This window comes from Hordeum vulgare, chromosome 7H, assembly GCF_904849725.1.
Source record: "Hordeum vulgare subsp. vulgare chromosome 7H, MorexV3_pseudomolecules_assembly, whole genome shotgun sequence".
In the NCBI taxonomy this organism is placed as follows: domain Eukaryota; kingdom Viridiplantae; phylum Streptophyta; class Magnoliopsida; order Poales; family Poaceae; genus Hordeum; species Hordeum vulgare.
The window spans coordinates 517,498,241-517,506,817 of NC_058524.1; positions in this window are offsets into that span (position 1 = coordinate 517,498,241).

Genomic DNA, 8,577 nt, shown 5'->3' on the forward strand with positions numbered 1-8,577 from the left:
GTTCGTCATTTCGAGACACCACGTGATGATCGGGTGTGATAGACTCAACGTTCACATACAACGGGTGCAAAACAGTTGCGCACGCGGAACACTCGGGTTAAGTTTGACGAGCCTAGCATGTGAAGACATGGCCTCGGAACACATGAGACCGAAAGGTCGATCATGAATCATATAGATGATATGATTAGCATAGGGATGCTTACCACTGAAACTATACTCAACTCACGTGATGATCGGACTTGAGCTAGTGTAAGTGGATCATGAACCACTCAAATGACTAGAGAGATGTACTTTTTGAGTGGGAGTTTAGCGTATAATCCTGATTAAGTTAAACTCTAATTATCTTGAACATAGTCTAAGTCCACTTTGAATATATTTGTGTTGTAGATCATGGCTCACGCGACAGTCACCCTGAATTTTAATACGTTCCTAGAGAAAGCTAAGTTGAAAGATGATGGAAGCAACTTTGTAGACTGGGCTCGTAATCTTAAGCTAATCTTACAAGCTGGGAAGAAGGATTATGTCCTTAATGCTGCGCTAGGAGATGAACCACCCGCTACGGCTGATCAGGATGTTAAGAACGCTTGGTTAGCACGTAAGGAGGACTACTCAATAGTTCAATGTGCAGTCTTGTATGGCTTAGAACCGGGACTTCAACATCGCTCTCAGCGTCATGGAGCATTTGAGATGTTCCAGGAGTTGAAGTTTATCTTTCAGAAGAACGCCCGGATCGAGAGGTATGAGACCTCCGATAAATTCTATGCTTGCAAGATGGAGGAGAACTCGTCTGTCAGTGAACATGTGCTCAAAATGTCTGGGTACTCAAACCGTCTAGCTGAGTTGGGGATTGAACTCCCGCAAGAGGCTATCACTGGCAGAATCCTTGAATCACTGCCGCCAAGCTATAAAGGCTTTGTGTTGAACTACAACATGCAAGGGATGAACAAGTCACCCGGCGAGTTGTTTGCGATGCTGAAAGTCGCAGAGTCTGAACTCCGTAAAGAGCATCAAGTGTTGATGGTGAATAAGACCACTAGTTTCAAGAGAAACGGCAAAGGCAAGAAGGGAAATTCAAAGAAGAGCGGCAAGCATGTTGCCAATCCGACGAAGAAATCCAAAGCTGGACCTAAGCCTGAAACAGAGTGTTACTATTGCATGGATATGGGTCACTGGAAGCACAATTGCCCCAAGCATCTGGCAGATAAGAAGGCGGCCAAAGAAAAATCATGTATATTTGATATACAAGTTATTGATGTGTACTTAACCGGCTCTCGTAGTAGTGCCTGGGTATTCGATACCGGTTCTATTTCTCATATTTGCAACTCGAAACAGGAACTGCGGAATAGACGAAGGCTGGCGAAAGATGAAGTGACGATGCGCGTAGGAAATGGTTCCAAGGTTGATGCAATCGCCGTCGGCACAGTTTCACTTCAGTTACCATCAGGATTAGTTATGAACTTAAATCATTGTTATTCAGTGTGCGTTGAGCATGAACATTATATCTGAATCTTGTTTATTGCGAGATGGTTACTCTTTTAAGTCAGAGAATAATGGTTGTTCTATTTTTATGAGTAACATCTTTTATGGTCATGCACCCAATGTCAGAGGATTGTTCATATTGAATCTTGATAGCGATACACACATACATAACATTGAGACCAAAAGAGTTAGAGTTAACAATGATAGCGCCATATTTTTGTGGCACTGTCGCTTAGGTCATATTGGTGTAAAGCGCATGAAGAAACTCCATGCTGATGGACTTCTGGAGTCACTTGACTTTGATTCACTTGACACGTGCGAACCATGCCTCATGGGCAAGATGACTAAGACTCCGTTCTCCGGAACAATGGAGCGTGCAAGTGACTTGTTGGAAATCATACATACCGATGTGTGTGGTCCGATGAGCGTGGAGGCACGCGGCGGATATCGTTATTTTCTCACCTTCACTGACGATTTGAGTAGATATGGTTATGTCTACTTGATGAAGCACAAGTCTGAAACATTTGAAAAGTTCAAGCAATTTCAGAGTGAAGTTGAAAATCATCGTAACAAGAAGATCAAGTTCCTACGGTCTGATCGTGGGGGTGAATATCCGAGTTTCGAGTTTGGTGCTCACTTAAGACAATGTGGAATTGTTTCACAGTTAACACCACTTGGAACACCACAGCGTAATGGTGTGTCCGAACGTCGTAATCGTACTTTATTAGAGATGGTGCGATCTATGATGTCTCTTACCGATTTGCCGTTATCGTTTTGGGGTTATGCATTAGAAACAGCTGCATTCACTTTAAACAGGGCACCATCAAAATCCGTTGAGACGACGCCATATGAACTATGGTATGGCAAAAGGCCAAAGTTGTCGTTTCTTAAAGTTTGGGGATGTGATGCTTATGTCAAAAAGCTTCAGCCTGAAAAGCTGGAACCCAAAGCGGAAAAGTGCGTCTTCATAGGTTACCCAAAGGAGACAGTTGGGTACACCTTCTATCTCAAATCCGAGGGCAAAGCGTTTGTTGCTAAAAACGGAGCTTTTCTCGAGAAGGAGTTTCTCTCGAGAGAATTGAGTGGGAGGAAGATAGAACTTGACGAGGTTGTCGAATCTCTCATCCCTCTGGATGGTGGCGCAGGGCAAGGGGAAACCTCTGTCGTTGCGACGCCGGCTGAGGAGGAAGTTAATGATGGTGATCATGAAACTCCGGTTCAAGTTTCTGTCGAACCGCGCAGGTCGACGAGACCACGTGCTGCTCCAGAGTGGTACGGTAATCCCGTCTTATCAATCATGTTGTTGGACAACAATGAACCTGCAAATTATGAAGAAGCAATGGTGGGCCCGGATTCCAACAAATGGCTAGAAGCCATGAAGTCCGAGATAGGATCCATGTATGAGAACAAAGTGTGGACTTTGGAGGTACTGCCTGAGGGCCGCAAAGCTATTCAGAACAAATGGATCTTTAAGAGGAAGACGGACGCTGACGGCAATGTAACCGTTTATAAAGCTCGACTTGTGGCAAAGGGTTTTTCACAAGTTCAAGGAGTTGACTATGATGAGACATTCTCACCCGTAGCGATGCTTAAGTCCGTCAGAATCATGTTAGCAATAGCTGCATTTTTCGATTATGAAATCTGGCAGATGGATGTCAAAACGGCGTTCCTTAACGGTTTCCTTAAGGAAGAATTGTATATGATGCAACCCGAAGGTTTTGTCGATCCTAAGAATGCTAACAAGGTGTGCAAGCTCCAGCGATCCATTTATGGACTGGTGCAAGCATCTCGGAGTTGGAACAAACGCTTTGATGAGGTGATCAAAGCATTTGGGTTTATACAAGTGGTTGGAGAATATTGTATTTACAAGAAAGTGAGTGGGAGCTCTGTGGCGTTTCTAATATTATATGTGGATGACATATTGTTGATTGGAAACAACGTGGAGTTTTTGGAGAGCATAAAGGATTACTTGAATAAAAGATTCTCTATGAAGGACCTAGGAGAAGCTGCTTACATTCTAGGCATTAAGATTATAGGGATAGATCAAAACGCCTGATAGGACTTTCACAAAGCACATACCTTGATAAAGTTTTGAAGAGGTTCAAAATGGAACAGTCCAAGAAAGGGTTCTTGCCAGTCTTACAAGGTACGAGATTGAGTAAGACTCAGTGCCCAGCAACTGATGAAGATAGAGAGCATATGCACTCCGTCCCCTATGCTTCAGCCATAGGTTCTATCATGTATGCAATGCTGTGCACTAGACCGGACGTTAGCCTGGCCATAAGTACGGCAGGTAGGTTCCAGAGTAATCCACGAGTGGATCACTGGACGGCGGTCAAGAATATCCTGAAGTACCTGAAAAGAACTAAGGAGATGTTTCTCGTATATGGAGGTGATGAAGAGCTCGCCGTAAAAGGTTACGTCGATGCAAGCTTTGACACAGATCCGGACGACTCTAAGTCGCAAACCGGATACGTATTTATTCTTAATGGGGGTGCGGTAAGCTGGTGCAGTTCCAAGCAAAGCGCCGTAGCAGATTCTACATGTGAAGCGGAGTACATGGCTGCCTCGGAGGCGGCTAAGGAGGGTGTCTGGATGAAGTAGTTCATGACGGATCTTGGAGTGGTGCCAAGCGCACTGAATCCAATAACCTTGTTCTGTGACAACACGGGTGCCATTGCCTTAGCAAAGGAACCACGGTTTCACAAGAAGTCCAGACACATCAAACGACGCTTCAACCTCATCCGCGACTATGTCGAAGGAGAGGACGTAAATATATGCAAAGTGCACACGGATCTGAATGTAGCAGACCCGCTGACTAAACCTCTTCCACGTCCAAAGCATGATCAACACCAGAACTGTATGGGTGCTAGATTTATTACAATGTAATTCGCATGATGATGTGAGGGCTAGATTATTGACTCTAGTGCAAGTGGGAAACTGTTGGAATTATGCCCTAGAGGCAATAATAAATATAGTTATTATTATAATTCCTGTATCAAGATAATCGTTTATTATCCATGCTATAATTGTATTGAATGAAGACTCATTTACATGTGTGGATACATAGACAAAAACACTGTCCCTAGCAAGCCTCTAGTTGGCTGGCCAGTTGATCAAAGATAGTCAGTGTCTTCTTATTATGAACAAGGTGTTGTTGCTTGATAACTGGATCACGTCATTAGGAGAATCACGTGATGGACTAGACCCAAACTAATAGACGTAGCATGTTGATCGTGTCATTTTGTTGCTACTGTTTTCTCCATGTCAAGTATTTGTTCCTATGACCATGAGATCATATAACTCACTGACACCGGAGGAATACTTTGTGTGTATCAAACATCGCAACGTAACTGGGTGACTATAAAGATGCTCTACAGGTATCTCCGAAGGTGTTAGTTGAGTTAGTATGCATCAAGACTGGGATTTGTCACTCCGTGTGACGGAGAGGTATCTCGGGGCCCACTCGGTAATACAACATCACACACAAGCCTTGCAAGCAATGTGACTTAGTGTAAGTTGCGGGATCTTGTATTACGGAACGAGCAAAGAGACTTGCCGGTAAACGAGATTGAAATAGGTATGCGGATACTGACGATCGAATCTCGGGCAAGTAACATACCGAAGGACAAAGGGAATGACATATGGGATTATATGTAGGATCCAATATGGGCATCCAGGTCCCGCTATTGGATATTGACCGAGGAGTCTCTCGGGTCATGTCTACATAGTTCTCGAACCCGCAGGGTCTGCACACTTATGGTTCGACGTTGTTTTATGCGTATTTGAGTTATATGGTTGGTTACCGAATGTTGTTCGGAGTCCCGGATGAGATCACTGACGTCACGAGGGTTTCCGGAATGGTCCGGAAACGAAGATTGATATATAGGATGACCTCATTTGATTACCGGAAGGTTTTCGGAGTTACCGGGAATGTACCGGGAATGACGAATGGGTTCCGGGAGTTCATCGGGGGGGGGGGGGGCAACCCACCCCGGGGAAGCCCATTGGCCTTGAGGGTGGCGCACCAGCCCTTAGTGGGCTGGCGGGACAGCCCAAAAGTGCCCTATGCGCATTAGAAAGAAAAATCAAAGAGAAAGAGAAAAAAAGGAGGTGGGAAGGGAAGGAAGGACTCCCACCCACCAAACCAAGTCCAACTCGGTTTGGGGGGGAGACCTTCCCCCCTTGGCTCGGCCGACCCCCTTGGGGCTCCTTGAGCCCCAAGGCAAGGTCCCCTCTCTCCCACCTATATATACGGAGGTTTTAGGGCTGATTTGAGACGACTTTTCCACGGCAGCCCAACCACATACCTCCACGGTTTTTCCTCTAGATCGCGTTTTTGCGGAGCTCGGGCGGAGCCCTGCTGAGACAAGGTCATCACCAACCTCCGGAGCGCCGTCACGCTGCCGGAGAACTCTTCTACCTCTCCGTCTCTCTTGCTGGATCAAGAAGGCCGAGATCATCGTCGAGCTATACGTGTGCTGAACGCGGAGGTGCCGTCCGTTCGGCACTAGATCATGAGACTGATCGCGGGGCGGATCGAGGGACGTGAGGACGTTCCACTACATCAACCGCGTTCACTAACGCTTCTGCTGTACGGTCTACAAGGGTACGTAGATCACTCATCCCCTCTCGTAGATGGACATCACCGTGATAGGTCTTCGTGCGCGTAGGAAATTTTTTGTTTCCCATGCGACGTTCCCCAACACCCCAACCCCGTTGGCTCCTATACGAAGGCAAAAGTCTCGCCTGACCGCGAATGGAGCCCGAAGAAACTTATTCCGACGCGACACCACCGCAACGGCCTCGGCAGCGTCTCCCTCAACCCTAACCCTACCACACACCCACCTAGCGAACAGACCCGAGGTCCCCCCTCCCTCCCGCCGCCGGAGCGGCCAACAGAGAGAGAGGGAACCGGTGGCGTCACGGTCGGTGCGCAAGAAACCCTCGTCGCCTCCCTTGATCGCCTGGTGCGATCCTACTTTTACGGGAGGAAGCGGGTATCCTCCCTTCAGCCCACAGTATTTGCTTTATTAGTAGGTAAGATAACGAGTGTGGTAGTGTCGAAGCAATGGCGGCGTACCCAGTCCTAAAGCTAGGAGTCATACCTCTGGCCAATGTCTATAGCTGATACATGAAACATTTGTTTGGCCATTACAAAGAGGATTTTGATTGGCTGACTGAAGTTTGTTTGAGGTGATTTGGACTTTTGGATGATCTCACATGGTTACACAGTACACTCAATTCTTCCTTTTCAGCTACTTTTCAGCCTCCCAAGGACGAAGTCAGAATAACAATCCCTTGCGCGAAGACCAAGGCCGCCAAAATGTTGTTTGTTTTCATTTGCACTAATACCTTATTTATCTTCATTTATTTGGCAAAAATAAAACAATCTATGTTTTTTCAAACCACTATCTTCATCTGTATGGGACGACACCGCACTAAGAGCATCTCTAGTAGAACCCTCAAACCCTTAAATATAAAACCAGTTTTAAGGGTTGAGAATTGCCCATTTTTTACACTTTTAAGGGTTGAAAAACAAGGACAAAGACTAGAACCCTCAAACCCAACCCTTATAACGGAATATTCCGTTATAAGGGTTGGGTTTGAGGGTTCTAGTCTTTGCCCCAACCCCAACCCTTAAAACTGTCATTTCATATATCACACATTTCATCACATTTCATCATATGACATATCACAAATTCAATCACATTTGACATAAAACAATAATCATTCTAGTTATTATTACAACACCGAATAAAACAATAATCATTCAAATAATTACAACAATGTTTGAGCAAATTACAACAATTGTTCGAATCAAATAGGACATAGAAAAGTAAAACAAAGATACATCATGGGCCAATGCGCCGCCCATCCAAATGCCAGTGGTGCTCTACTAGATCATCCCGGAGCCGACCATGAGTGCTTCCATCCTCAATCTCACGATGTGCTTCAAGAAAAGCTTGTATGCGAGAAGGGTTTCTTTCCGGTTGCACACGGGTACCAACATTGTCATAGAAACAAGGGAGGTTTAACCCTCTCTCATCCTCTAGGATCATGTTGTGTAGAATCACACAACATTTCATGATGTTAATCAAGGTTTTTTTGTCCCAAAACCTTGCTGGACCCTGAACTATAGCAAACCTTGCTTGCAAAACACCGAAAGCTCTCTCAATATCTTTGCGGGCTGCCTCTTGTGCCTTGGTGAAATGAGCCTGTTTTCTTGTTAAGGGCACCCCATTTTTCTCCTTGATGGACTTCACAAGAGTTGCCCATTCGGGATAGATGCCATCGGTGAGATAGTATCCCATTGAGTACTCATTGTTCATGACTTTGTAGTTGCAAGCTGGAGCATCCCCAGAAATTAATCTTTTGAACAAAGGAAATCTATTGAGGACATTGATATCATTGAGTGTTCCCGGCAACCCAAAGAATGCATGCCAAATCCATGTGTCCTCCGATGCTACGGCCTCAAGAACAATGGTAGCATCACGGCTTTTACTGCAATACATTCCCTGCCATGCCTTTGGGCAATTTTTCCACCTCCAATGCATGCAATCAAGACTACCAAGCATCCCCGACCATCCCCTTTTTTCATTCATTTCCATTAATCTCTTTGTATCTTCCTCGTTTGGTGCCCGAAGATACTGCTCACCATACAACCGGATGACCAACTTGGCAAACCTACGGACGGACTCCGTGGTTGTATCTTCCCCAATGCGAAGATACTCGTCGGTATAATCCGCGGGTATGCCATAAGCGAGTACCCGCATTGCCGTCGATATCTTTTGATATGCACTAAACCCCATGATATCGGCGGCGGATCTACGACGTTTAAAATAATAGGAGGCGGCCTCACAATCGGTGACAATCTTCACAAACAAACTACGACGCATCCGGTACCTTCTGCGAAAGAGACGAGGATGGTATGTAGGTACCTCCGCGAAGTAGTCTCGCATCAAATGCTCGTGTCCGAGAGCGCGGTTCCGGTAGATGGTGAGTCGCCCCATCTTCGACCCTCTCCTCTGATCCAAAAGCCTCACGCGGTCTTCAAACGCTTGCACGTCGACGAGGAGGCTCATCATCTCGACGTCG